This window comes from Zootermopsis nevadensis, unplaced genomic scaffold (assembly GCF_977971745.1).
Source record: "Zootermopsis nevadensis isolate Lab colony 2312 unplaced genomic scaffold, Znev_1.0 Znev_ptg000029l, whole genome shotgun sequence".
Taxonomy (NCBI): domain Eukaryota; kingdom Metazoa; phylum Arthropoda; class Insecta; order Blattodea; family Termopsidae; genus Zootermopsis; species Zootermopsis nevadensis.
In genome coordinates this window covers 5,106,817-5,119,740 of record NW_028259161.1, presented here as the reverse complement: position 1 = coordinate 5,119,740, position 12,924 = coordinate 5,106,817, and the positions used below count along the sequence as shown (strand labels likewise).

Below are 12,924 nucleotides of genomic sequence, written 5' to 3'. Positions count from 1 at the left end.
TCAGATATATTCTACTCCGTCTTTTCAAAACGAGACTTAACGCACCCCACAGGAGTAGCCAATGAAGAGACATTCGTTTTCACAGATCCCATCGTAATTCACGTAGCTGCTAATAAAATTCTGCGCCTTACATGGAAATCTGAACACAAAGTTTGGAGATGCGACAATTGAAACTTCTGTACTAAGAGCCACAAGCTGAGAGATATCGACCGTGCCTCGGATACGTTCCTGGTGGGCCTACAGCAACGGAAATTAACTCTCAAGTCGAAAATTGAATCCCCCTCCACACATACGCACTCTCTGTCTTCTTCTTCTTCTCTAACTTTCTCATCCTTCATATACACATTTACGAGATTCCAAGACTGTAATATGCAAAGGTAAGGCGGAAGCTGCAATATTGTCACTTCAAGACTAGAACTATTTCAACAGTCCTTTCTGTACGAACTTCGTCACACAAAACGCTGTGCATTCAGTAGAGCAGCAATACCAACAGAGAAACTTAATACAGTTTAAATATACCTCAACAGAACGTCAGATGTCAGTTGAAAACTTGTACAGCTGAAGTCAATGCCAACAGACACTGCAAACCATACTACGGCCATTTAAACAAGAATGTATTTATTACACAAATATACGAATCATAAAGCTCTTATATAAAAAATGGGAAATATATAAATATAACTTTTGCCTGAAAATTTAAAGGGACTGTATCACTTTAGACATCGTAGCATGAACAGATAATAATATAAATCTTAAACAAAAGGGATGTGAGAGTGAGATTGGATTTAGCCGGCTCAGGACAGAGAGCAATTCCGGGCTTTTGGACACATCGTAATATACCTTCCATTCCCATAAAAGTGGACAAATGCCTTGACCAACTGAAGAGCTATTATCTTATTACACCTCGAAAGATGAATATTTTTCGACAACAAAACACTGGTCACTAGGCTACAATGAGCTGAAAACATTTATTACCAGTTATAGGCAATATCAAGGACAGTATTGATAAATGTATTGTATCTTCACCTTGCACGTGGTAGCTTCCCCGAAATACAGTCACGTAATACGTAATACGTTCCCTGATTCAAGAACAAACGTTCTGCTGTGTCCCACTGTTTTCTTCGCCCTGGACTGCAGAGAAAGATCCTCACAAAATTAATCTTTCGTTCTCTTTACTTTTTTATTTTGTAAGAGAATATAATCTTACAGGTATTATCATGTTCTTGTATGCATGCATGCCCTTGTAATGAAAGGCTTTGGTATGTACACCAGTGTCAACAGGTACTTTTCTTATTTTGTAAGGAATAATAGGCTTATGTTGCGTCCAAGTGTTTCTATGTCCGTTGTGGTATAAGTCTGTATTTTATTACACCTCTGAACCAGCTGGCAGACTTTCGTAAAGATTTGTATGCATATCATGCTGTCTAAATCTATCCGCCACCATATTCTTAATTACCTGTCATTAACAGTTCCAGCATGTCAAACGATAGATGAGGACTTTTGACGTGGGAACAACGCAGGGGCCATTTAGCGTTAGATCACAAAATGTCCTCTTCGTATTTATAAGGCTTAGAAAATATGCAACTTCTGTTGTGCTTCGAGAAAAGTGTGAAGTAACCTAGCGCTCATGTGATGTCTACAAGCGAGCAATACGGACTTCAACAATAATGTCCTTTCAGAACATAGAAAATATTTAATCTTACAAAAATCTACCTTAATAATTACACAGTCTGAAGCGACCTTAGAAACGCAACACGTCTCTATTACAAATATCGATTGGTAAATTATAATTAAGGTATTACTGCTTCTTATTCTGAAAATCATACTAAATCCATAAATACACGTCCTGCACACAATACACAGTTAGTAGGTGATATAAGAAATAATCACCGTGCAACTTCGCTAGCTTTTGCAAGATCATAACCGGCTAAATATCACCATCATTCAACTTTGTAGAAAACGAAGAGCCATTAAACAAATCATCTCAAATTTTTAGCTGCCTAGTTAAAAATTGGTGAAGTATTTCTCATATAGAATACTTTCAGCGGTTTTCAGCAAACTGGGCTCCAAAACAAATTTGTACAACCCTTGTATTTTGCCTCTGTAACTTTGTTGCTGGTATCCCAAATGTCTTTAAATTTTGGTCTGAAACGCTAAGACATAAAATGTAATTACACATATACGTGATAACTTCCTTGTACGAAAAAAGTATAATTTAAGAATGTAACCTAGTCTCAATGAACTTTTAATATGATGCTATAAATTAAACATATTTCTTTCGACTCGGATATCTGCCATATTTTTGTGAACCAAGTGTTTGTGATACGGATCTACAAGAATTCGTTACACTCTGTGGAACATAATGTCTGGACAAGTATTCAAATGACTTCAGTGCTAGAACATTACACCGAAACAGAAATTCTGGCACGCATATTTGGCACAACTTTTGGGTCATTTGTTGGGGATACGTTTTTGCCTTTCACTAAATAGCGCTGCTACCGACTGTAGAAAAACAAAATTCCCCCACAAGCGAAGTTATATTCGTACGTGTTTAGCACCAGGTCTGTTCGTTCGTTAGGCATAGTGAATTTAAATTTGAAATTTACATCTGCAAAGTTAAAAACGTCATCTAAATAATCTAAATAAACAACAAAGTAATTACTTAGCCTCTGGAAAAATAGTCTATAAACGCCTGATACATGGTTCTCGCTAGTGGCCAGGTTTTCGGATGTGAATTAAAACTGAAATAGGAATTTTCGTCTTGTATCTTTTATGAACCAATCTTCCAACAGCTTCTGGGCATAATGTAGTAATATATACGAGGGTCGCTCATTAAGTAATGCCCCACATTTTTTTCCTCAGAACATATTTATTCAAGATGGCTCAAATTTAGTGACAATATAAATCAATGTTTCCTTTACACATACTATTTTTCCACATAGTCCCCATCAACTTGTACGGTTTTACGCCAGCGTGGAACAAGTGCATGCATGCCTTGCCGGTACCAGCTCTTGTCCTGTGCACGTAGCCATGTCCTCACTGCTTGAATCACGCTCTCGTCATCTTCAAATCTTGTTCCGCGGATAGCATCTTTAAGTGGCCCAAAGAGATGGAAGTCGGAGGGTGCCAGATCTGGACTGTAGGGTGGATGGGGTAGCACCGTCCAACCCAATTTGGTGATTTCTTCCCGGGTTCTCAGACTTGTGTGAGGGCGTGCATTGTCGTGCAGGAGCAAAATTTCTGCTGGATGCTTGTGAGGCCGAACTCGTCGAAAACGCTTCTTGAGGGTTTTCAGGGTCCTGATGTACGCGTCTGAATTGATGGTCGCACCTCTTGGCATCACATCCACAAGAATGACCCCATCACTGTCCCAAAAGACAGTCATCATGACTTTTCCGGCGGAGGGAGTTGTCTTGAATTTCTTCTTTCTCGGTGATTGAGGATGATGCCACTCCATTGACTGCCTTTTTGTCTCTGGCTCAAAGTGGTGTATCCAGGTTTCGTCACCTGTAATGATCCGGGACAGAAAGACCTCTCCCTCAGCATCAAAACGCTCCAACAATTCAGAAGAAATCGTTTTCCTTTGAATCCTGTGGTCTGCTGTGAGACTTCGTGGAACCCATCTTGCGCACACCTTCGAATATGCGAGAGCCTGGATAATTGCAATCACACTTCCATTGCTGACTGAAAGCTGTTGGGCCAATTGTCGAGTTGTGATGCGCCGATCCTCACGAATAATGGCATCCGCGCGGTTCAACATGTCTGGAGTGGTGGCTGTGGCAGGACGCCCAGAGCGCGGCAGATCACGGAGCTCGGTTTCTTCACTTCCTGAAGCTTTAACTCTCTTAGCCCAGCGACCAACGGTGCTCCAATCGACTGCACAGCTTCCATACACAGCACACAAACGTTTATGAATGTTCACCACCGTTTCTTTTTCAGCAACAAGGAATTCAATTACAGCTCGTTGCTTGTAACGAGAGTCGTTCACAGACGCCATTTTAACAGTTCACTACAGCTCCGCTATCGGTTGGAATCATTTGAAACTCCGTACACGAACGCGGGAAACATCAAATCTCAAGCATGTAAAAGTACACTTTTCTATCTTCATTATTGGCTGAGAAAAAAAATGTGGGGCATTACTTAATGAGCGACCCTCGTATGTCTACCAAGACAAGCCAGAACTAAAACATAACGTTAAAAGTTCTCCGAAGCAGACACAGTTCACAGTACTTCTCGTGACAAGTTCATAACAACTCTTGTGGAATTTCAAATCACGTGTAGGAAATACATGACAATCCGATGGATATAAAAAGATAAGTAATTGTGGCTTAAAGAAGCGTCCGCAATGAATCTATGACCACTTGAAGTTACTGACTTGTATATCTTTTGTTTAAAAAAGGCATAATAACCTAAATGCGAGAACGACAATGGAGCGGTATGCAGCAAGCACTGTACTGATTGTTTAGAAATGTGTCTATATTAAAGATTCCTGAAACAATGCAGAACAATTTTTTTTTCAATGGAGACAGAACATCTGTACTTCAGACCCCATATTGCACGCACCAATGCGGCTCTGCTGGCTACCTGGCACTTCCCATGCACTGCGTTATCTCCTAAAATACAACTCCAGTGAAAGAAAATGCTGCCTTTCCTAGGGGCGCACGCGTGTCTTACTTTCGATACGCATCTTTAAAGCTGGGGCAGATTTAGTGAAAGCTCAGCGTGAGATTTCACAAGCATCTATTGTGAATCACTTCCGTCACGTGGAAATGACAAAGTTTGCACGACGCCAACGTCGTCTGTTGGCCTGGTTCGAGTTATCGTAGTTGAGGGGAAAAGTAATACCCTAAAGCCTATAATCTAAAAAGAAACGTCAATTAATATACTGACTTGACATTCAAGGTTGATGTGAATTTAATTAGTAATATCGAACATTTAAAGGAAAGATAAATTGACGTTAATTAAATTATAACAAGTTTAATTAAAACAGAGTAGAACCTTTTTGGCGTCACTGCCACTAACACATTTATGTTCCATATAACTTCTCTCTAATTTAGCTGTCATTATTTAAGTTACATTCTTATTTTATCATCGCTGTAGTTAGTAAGTTGTGGGGCACTGAGAGAGTGAACAGTGTGTATAATTCTGTCTATGACGGGATTCAAATAACTGTGATGAAATTAGCTACATTTAAGAAATTTTCGTTTGCCCGAAATAATTAACGCGTTCTCGCTTATAGAAGCTTGCGATAATTGAAAAGCATAAAAATCATAACAATAAAAAGCAATTAAAACCCAATAAAAACTCTGGCCTAAAATATTTTTTTATAAAATTTCACAGTCAATGTCTCTACATCTATCCAGCCTTTTTCTGACCAATATCATCTGAATACATAAGTATGTATGTATGCATGCATGTATGTACGTGAGTAGTATTTATGTACGTATGTATGTACGTACGTATGTATCTACCTATCTATCTGTGTCTGTCTGCTTACCTAATATACACATACAGGCATCAATTACATGCATTCATGTGTCGATGAATTGATTACATTTGTTAATACTATCCCTTGCACTACCTACAAACTGAGATAATATCAACTGCTTCATTAATGTGAAACAATTCCAAAATATTGCCCTCCACGTCACTAGTCCAGCAGTCGCTCTGTGCAGAGTTAAACTACAACGCGAAAGTCACTTGCAGATCAGCGACAGAAAACTGCCTGCTAACAGCGACTGCTAAGCCAGTCGTCTATCCAGTGTCGAAAGATGTACCTCCAGGTTCAGATATCAGGTATTTGTGTCGGTGAGGTCAAGAAGTGTTCCTCGAACTCCCACACAAACACGGCAGCGTTAATGTGGCACTGATTAACTATGTGTTATCCTAATTACATAAATTCCCTGATTTAATACCTTATTTGTTTTGCATGTTTTCTTCTCCTTTTAATCTAGTTGACCTAATTTAATTCAATTATTGTCACAAAGACAATGATGTACTCAGTAGCGAGTTGCCGTATGTATTAACTTTCTCTACACTCACGTAATTTATGGAAAATCTGTGTTTTTTTTTGTTGTATTTATTATTGTGTTCTTCTCTCGTGCTGTCTCTGTAATTGGTTATTTGGCTGTTGATGCAGCACACTGATAATAAAGAATTGGATTTAATTGAATTATTATTATCACCGTCATTGTCATAATATTTATTATAATTAACATATAAAACCACTTGTTTGGATCGGATGTCAAGTAACAGAGTCCACATCCGTACAATGAATGTCAAAAAATCAATCCCCGCACATGCTTTTATTTTTCGTGTGGTCCTCATTCAAAGCAATGTATACCCCTGAGTCATCAAGTTCCATTACTGTCATATAGTAGCCTTTAAAAAACTGGAAACTCTTAAAAAAATAATTCGTTTAATTTGATTCACCCTGGAGATAAATTCATATCATCAACGCGCCATTGAGGAAGCAGGGGGAAACGCATTAATTATGAATTCAGAGAAGTGTGTTGAACTTGTGCTACAAGCTGTTCGCGAGCCTTCAGCATTTAGCATACAGCCAGCATGTGCTAATTGTTTGTAATGAATATGCCCTAAGAGAATTGTCACACTGATAAACAGACTGGTTGTCATGGGAACGTGACTGCACGGAAATATCTCTTAATCTCTATTGTTTTCATCACTTTCTACACCGTACTTTTTTAAAACAAAATATCCTTCTCGTATCTCTTTACAGCTTCATGCATATAAGGACGTTGTGCCCATATGCGATTGTGTGCACAAAGACAAGTCCGATCAAAGTTATATCAGTGTTATTAAACTGTCGTAACTACAATTTTATTCTAAAGGGTCCAGTGTCAGAGACTAGTTCTATCTAAGGGACCCAACAGAGTAGGTACCTCTCACCTGAAGACGGAGACAGAACCAGCCTCCGAAGCGTCGTGGTTTTAAAGAGCAGACGATGGAAAAAGTTCTGACAATGAATAATTTTAAGTTTAAACTACAATTCTGTTACAAATGATGAAAATCCTAAAGGACATCGGGAATTGAAAGAATAAGAGTCAAATATTATCTTGTCCGTCTCCGCGCGACAAAAGTCGATCAAACGTTACAATTTCATACATTTATTTAATTTCACTCTGCTGGGCGACATATTTATGTGTTCGAAAACTGAGTCGTTTCAAATTGCACGCATACATTTTATGATCGATTGCAAAATACAGATTGCAAACAAACTCCATCATACGGAATATGACACGGCGTCATTATAATGTGTTTCCACACACAAAAACGCACAAAACCCGCGGCCAATATGATGCATCCATAAACTGGCAAGAAAGAAACGATATGGTCCCGTTCATTTTGATAATAACGATCAGAGCAAAACTGAGTAAAATATTATAACTGTTTAATATGTAGATTCTTAATGTGTAAGAGAAGGTTAAAGATAATATAGGCCTGCAATATTATGCTAAATATTTCCTAGTATAACTGATATATTAGTCATTTGAAGAGTCGGCTCTACTCCTGTCTTCGGGTTGTTGTTTGTCATTATTCATTACACATTATTATTGTTTTCCTTGAAGATTTTCAAATTAGTCTAGACGAGATCGAACCAAGAACTTCTGAATATTAGGCTATCACACAAAATATTAGATCATGGAGAAGAAGTGTAAGATGAAATCATATCTAACAGGCCTACGTAGTCCATGTTACATCTGTCAGCACAATTGCAAAGAATCATCTGAAGACGGCAGCAGAGACAACTCCTGAAACTTTATATCAAATATAGAGCAATCTCTGAAGGCGAGCGAAGTCCAATATAATATTAGTATAAGATCGTCAGTAACCAGAAGAATACAGAATAACCAGAAAATTACCGACACATCGTATACGTAAAAGATGGTACAGTAGGCAATGTCCAATGTGTTATTGGTATAATGAATCGACCAATCAATATTCTTCGTAGGATCACGAAATAACAAAACACAAAACACAAAAGAGGTAAAACAGTCCTGCTGCAATCACAGCGCAGCATCAAGTAGGTCGTCGAAAACTGATTGCGTTGGGTTATACAAGACTGGTATAAACTAAGCATACACTCAAGAAATTTAATCGTTTACATATTCTGTGAGATATTTACGTAAGCGACTGAAAGCCGGCTGACATTTCCACCGGCTTCGTGTTCAGGGACTAGTGTAAATTACTAAAACAGATAACCATTCCCATGAATTGTGGACTGTTCCAACTGGATGAATATAAATGTACTTCACCATCTGCTCAAGAAATTATACTTTATTATCACTTAGGGATAATACATTGTTATGTATTTATTCTGGAATTTTGTCAGTCTCTCTGAATTATTTTACACGCTGATCAGTTTTATAAGTTAAATATTTATTTTTTGCCTATTTTCATAGATTTATAAGTAATGAAAGGCCTATGATATTACGTGTTTTTCCATGCCTGTCCCCCAATAACTTTTGAACCATTCAACAGATTTTCATTAAATTTGGTATAAGTCCAGAAAGGTTCCTCCGGCTATGAACCTTTTGATTCCGTGTAATCAATAACGGCACTTTGAATATTGTGCGATTTTCTGAAATTATAATGGCCTAAGGTAATTAAATTGTCTGTGATAATATTAAAAAAAACATAATGCCTTAAGATGATAAAGTTGCGTCATATTGTGATAAATATATATTTGTTTAAATCTTGTCAGTCTAATCACAATAAAATTCCTATTAAATATTAAAATATTACCATAATTAACATTTAAATATTTAAAATATATTAAAATGATGTTATAGTGTTATATAAATTTTAACAACAACATTTTAAATACGTTTGTGTATAGACTGCGATAATAAATATATATTTGATTTCAACACAAACATGACGCACTTAAGCTACAAAATCTGACTAAAAGTTGCATTTAAGAAATTATATTTAAGTTTATATAATTTTATACGCCTGAAGATGGTTCTTTTAGAACTGAGACATGTCGTGTAAAAAGTGATGTTCTAATGTAAATCGAACATTTCGATAGAGAATATCATTTTAATATATTTTAAATATTTAAATGTTAATTATGGTAATATTTTAATATTTAATAGGAATTTTATTGTGATTAGACTGACAAGATTTAAACAAATATATAATGCCTTAATGTGTCCACATAGGCTATATGTATTTAATATGATACTGTTTATGATTACATGTGTATTTTATGCATGACTAACGAAGTTCATGGTAAACATTCTAGACGGCAAAAAGTTGGTTTACAATTGCTGGTACGACTGGGCAGCTTGGTGATAAGGGTACGAACGGGAAAAGGAAAGCGAATAAGGAATAAATATATGAAAGAAATTATTTCAAGAGGCCATTTCCACCAGCTTTTGTGTACAGGCCTATTGCAAAATAACAAGGAGGCAGATCAAAATGGGATTTTGTTTTTTCCTGATTTCTTTTGGGTTTGACAAAGGAAATTGCCGAATAATTGGAGAATGCGAGTTCAAATTTTTGTAAGGAGACAAAAACAATTCGGTATGAAATATTTCATGTGTTTATAATTAAATACTAACCATTAAACTCCGAAATTATCAATCTATAGTTCTTGCTACCTCAAACCACAAAACAAAGACCTTGATGGAAAGCAGACCAAGGCTCACCTGCATTCGTTATTTTCTCAAAATCAATTAACTCTAAGAACATATTGTAAAATACATAACACGCATTTTTGGGCACGTGAAACTTTTATATAGAACATTTCTCTCTCAAGTGAATGCCGGGATGTGCCTACAAATTCATATAGGCTCTTAAGCAAAGTAATCTTAAAATTAATTCAAATAAACGATACTTACAGCAATGCCGTAGCCCCACAACAACTGGCCGGAAACTCTGTAAAGTAAGAAAAGTACATTTATGTTATTTAGTAAAGTAGCACTTAAAACAACCAAAATAAAAATAAATTAGTGTTTGAGATTTTCACAGCCTTGATTATGGAGGCAGCAAACACCTCTGAAACGTCGGTAAACTTCTACCAGTCTACACGGCGCAGCAACCCAGAAGACAAAAATCTTCATAGTAAGAACAAATCAAATAGCACTAGCATAGTGTGGGTCTATTACACTGCGTTTATATGAGATCGGTCCTGTAGTGTGGGAGATGTTAATTACGAACGGACGATCGGTTACGACGAAACCAATAGTTACATTCTGAAGTTTCCAAAAATAAAAGACACTAACCGGACCAAACCTGTTTCAATTACTTCCGTTACATGTTATTCCCTTAAATAAATAAAACGGGTACAGTCAGTGCAGAAATGTTGACTATAAATCGAAACCAAAAATCTCTGTTACATCCTGTGACTTTCATTTCTTGACTTATTTAAGCAACGTAATCTTGCATAATTTAATTTTAGTTTGACGCTATATTATCAGAATTTGTGTGTTAACAAACACGGTATTGTGGTTTAAATTTATATATGAGTGGAAAATACGATACAGATAAAAAAAATCATCTCACGTTTGGACCCAGTCGTGGTTCAATTCCGTCACACATGTAAATGGCGGTAAATGAAGTGTTTGAACAAGTTTCTGAAAACGATTCAAAATTCTTGTAACTGCCTACCCGATGTGTCCACACCCAGCGTTCAATGTTACGCTGTAAATTTATCAAAGAACGTTTTTGTTATCGGTTGTGTTTTTTACCGATGAGGCTACGCACTTGGCTAAGATAAGGACATCGAACGCTGGGCGCCGGTCTGACAGCCAGGCAATTAGCACGCCATCTCCGTGCCACAAACAAATGGATCGCAGTATTACGTGCAATCATCTATTCAAGATCTAGCACTCTACAACAATTCCAGCACAAAACTTCTTCATGTCAACACTCATACCGATTCACTAACTTTAGAACGTTTAATACTACCTTCCACTATCATTATTAACATCAGACTGTGACGTTTATTATGAATCTTCTTATTTGTTAAGCTTCACGCCAGGGCATATGTCCAAGATTTCGGAAATTACAGTGCACGAGCTGCAAGGATTGTTACATTATATTATCCATTGTTTTCGTCGTCTTGGGGGGTGGGGGTGGGGGTGAATGCTTGCTTTTTAAATGTAACATTCTGTATTGTGATTATAATTATTAAAGAGAGAGAGTTAGGTATTTTTATTTGGCGAACGACGAAACGAAGGATTACAGAGATGTGATAAAGTAGAAGCAAATATTTTCATACATTATTCTGTGACAAAATGAAAAAGCCAGTGGACACAAGCGAAATGAGTGGTTGTTTGAATAACACGAGAACTCCATGCTTCCAGCCGATATTATAAATAACCAGAATGTCGTGCCTGGTAACAAAAGAGACTCTCGAGTGCAGCATTTCTTTAACCAACTTTACTTCCAGACGATGCATACATAAGTTGACACGATAGCAAAATGAAAGAAATTTATAATTCTATAGGCGCATTGTAATATATTATCCTTTGTATGGTATTGTGTGTGCTGGTCACGATTGGACCAAAGTGTATGATTAGTTTATCTCATGACAATCCAGATGTCTGCAATCAAAGGTTAGAGAAATATACGCCGCTAACAGTTGGCGGTGGTCTTATAACAATACTCATCAATCAGATGGCATTAATATCATATCATTTGATATTCTAAATTATATGATTTGCATTTCAGTTTCGATCCTTTAGTTACAATACAACATAAAAAAGAGAACATAGATAAAAAATAACACTGAGACAAGCTATTTAGCACGCAGTTACTAAAAGTGAGTTCAGTACTCACGCAATGCCGTCAATCATACACGAGATTCGGCCTGGACAAAGGACAACAGATGGAAGTGTGTCTTGGATGTTACCGCACCAGGAGTGTGTAAAGAAAAATTAGATACAGTAGATTCCAGTAAATTGGGCCATCGGTTAATCGGAACAGCCATTTATTTGGGACAGATCTTAAAGAAAAAGCCTTTCTTTAACTCTTCTCGTGGAACTTCGCACAACTGGGCCAAAATATTTCAGTCCCGATGTGAACCAATTAACCAGAATCCACTGTATACGGAAAAAAAAATACTCAAGTCTGGTTTTACAGACGCGGAAATGAAATATATGAGAAGAATTGCTTCATACATTTGATTGGACGTAAACGGAAATAAAGATACAGGTTATTAAAAAAATTAAAAATGAATTTCCCAGACGCCTAGATGATGAAACTAGTCTCCGAATAAAGTGGCGTCTTATTTGAAACAAGATGTACCCAGATAAACTCATGGAGCCTTCGACACAGACCAGGTAACAAAAGTGGATATTGTTGCATATTTTTCGTAAGTCTAAATCATCAACTTGGGTTCCAGTTTCAACACAGAATTTAAATATGAAATTCCATAAAGGTGGGTCACTCGGAATGATTCTTACACAACTTCATCAATCAGTAAGACCTTTGCGCGTAAGGAAACCCAAAAACTGCGCTCAATTTGGACATCGTATTTCGTTGAGAGCAGTATCTCGGTCGGTGTTTATGGAATCAGATCACGTATTTTCCTTATCTGAAACACAGAGCGATATTCTAAAGCAGAGCAATCCAGTTTCAAAGCAACAGTTTCAGTCTTGTTAAAGTTCCATCACACCTGCTTAATTAGATTCTTCATAAGCACACATTATGTATGTTTTATGTCGTAATTGTTCAAATGTTGAAAATATCTACTCTTTCTCTGTGGCTTGCCTTCGCCAGGTGTTACCACTGAAGTACCGGTCCCACAGAGTACATAAAATGCAAATGAAAATGTATTCAAGAAAGCTAATTGTCATTCAGCTAAGTATAACAATACAGAAGCTAGTTTTACGGTACTAACGAATGTAATGAGACGACACAGAACTGTAATTTTGAGTGGATATAAAAAAGAAT

The 12,924-nt window shown here is 36.9% G+C and overlaps 1 protein-coding gene across 3 annotated transcripts in view; it reads right to left on the bottom strand.

Annotated features, from left to right (window-relative positions):
- Window positions 1–12,924, bottom strand: part of LOC110835786 (uncharacterized) — a 768,515-nt gene that overhangs the window by 592,202 nt on the left and 163,389 nt on the right. For all 3 annotated transcript variants that reach the window (XM_087358219.1, XM_087358223.1, XM_087358220.1), the window contains one exon: window positions 9,867–9,903. The gene's annotated coding sequence lies outside the window, so the exon portion shown is untranslated. The remainder of the gene's footprint in view (window positions 1–9,866; window positions 9,904–12,924) is intronic.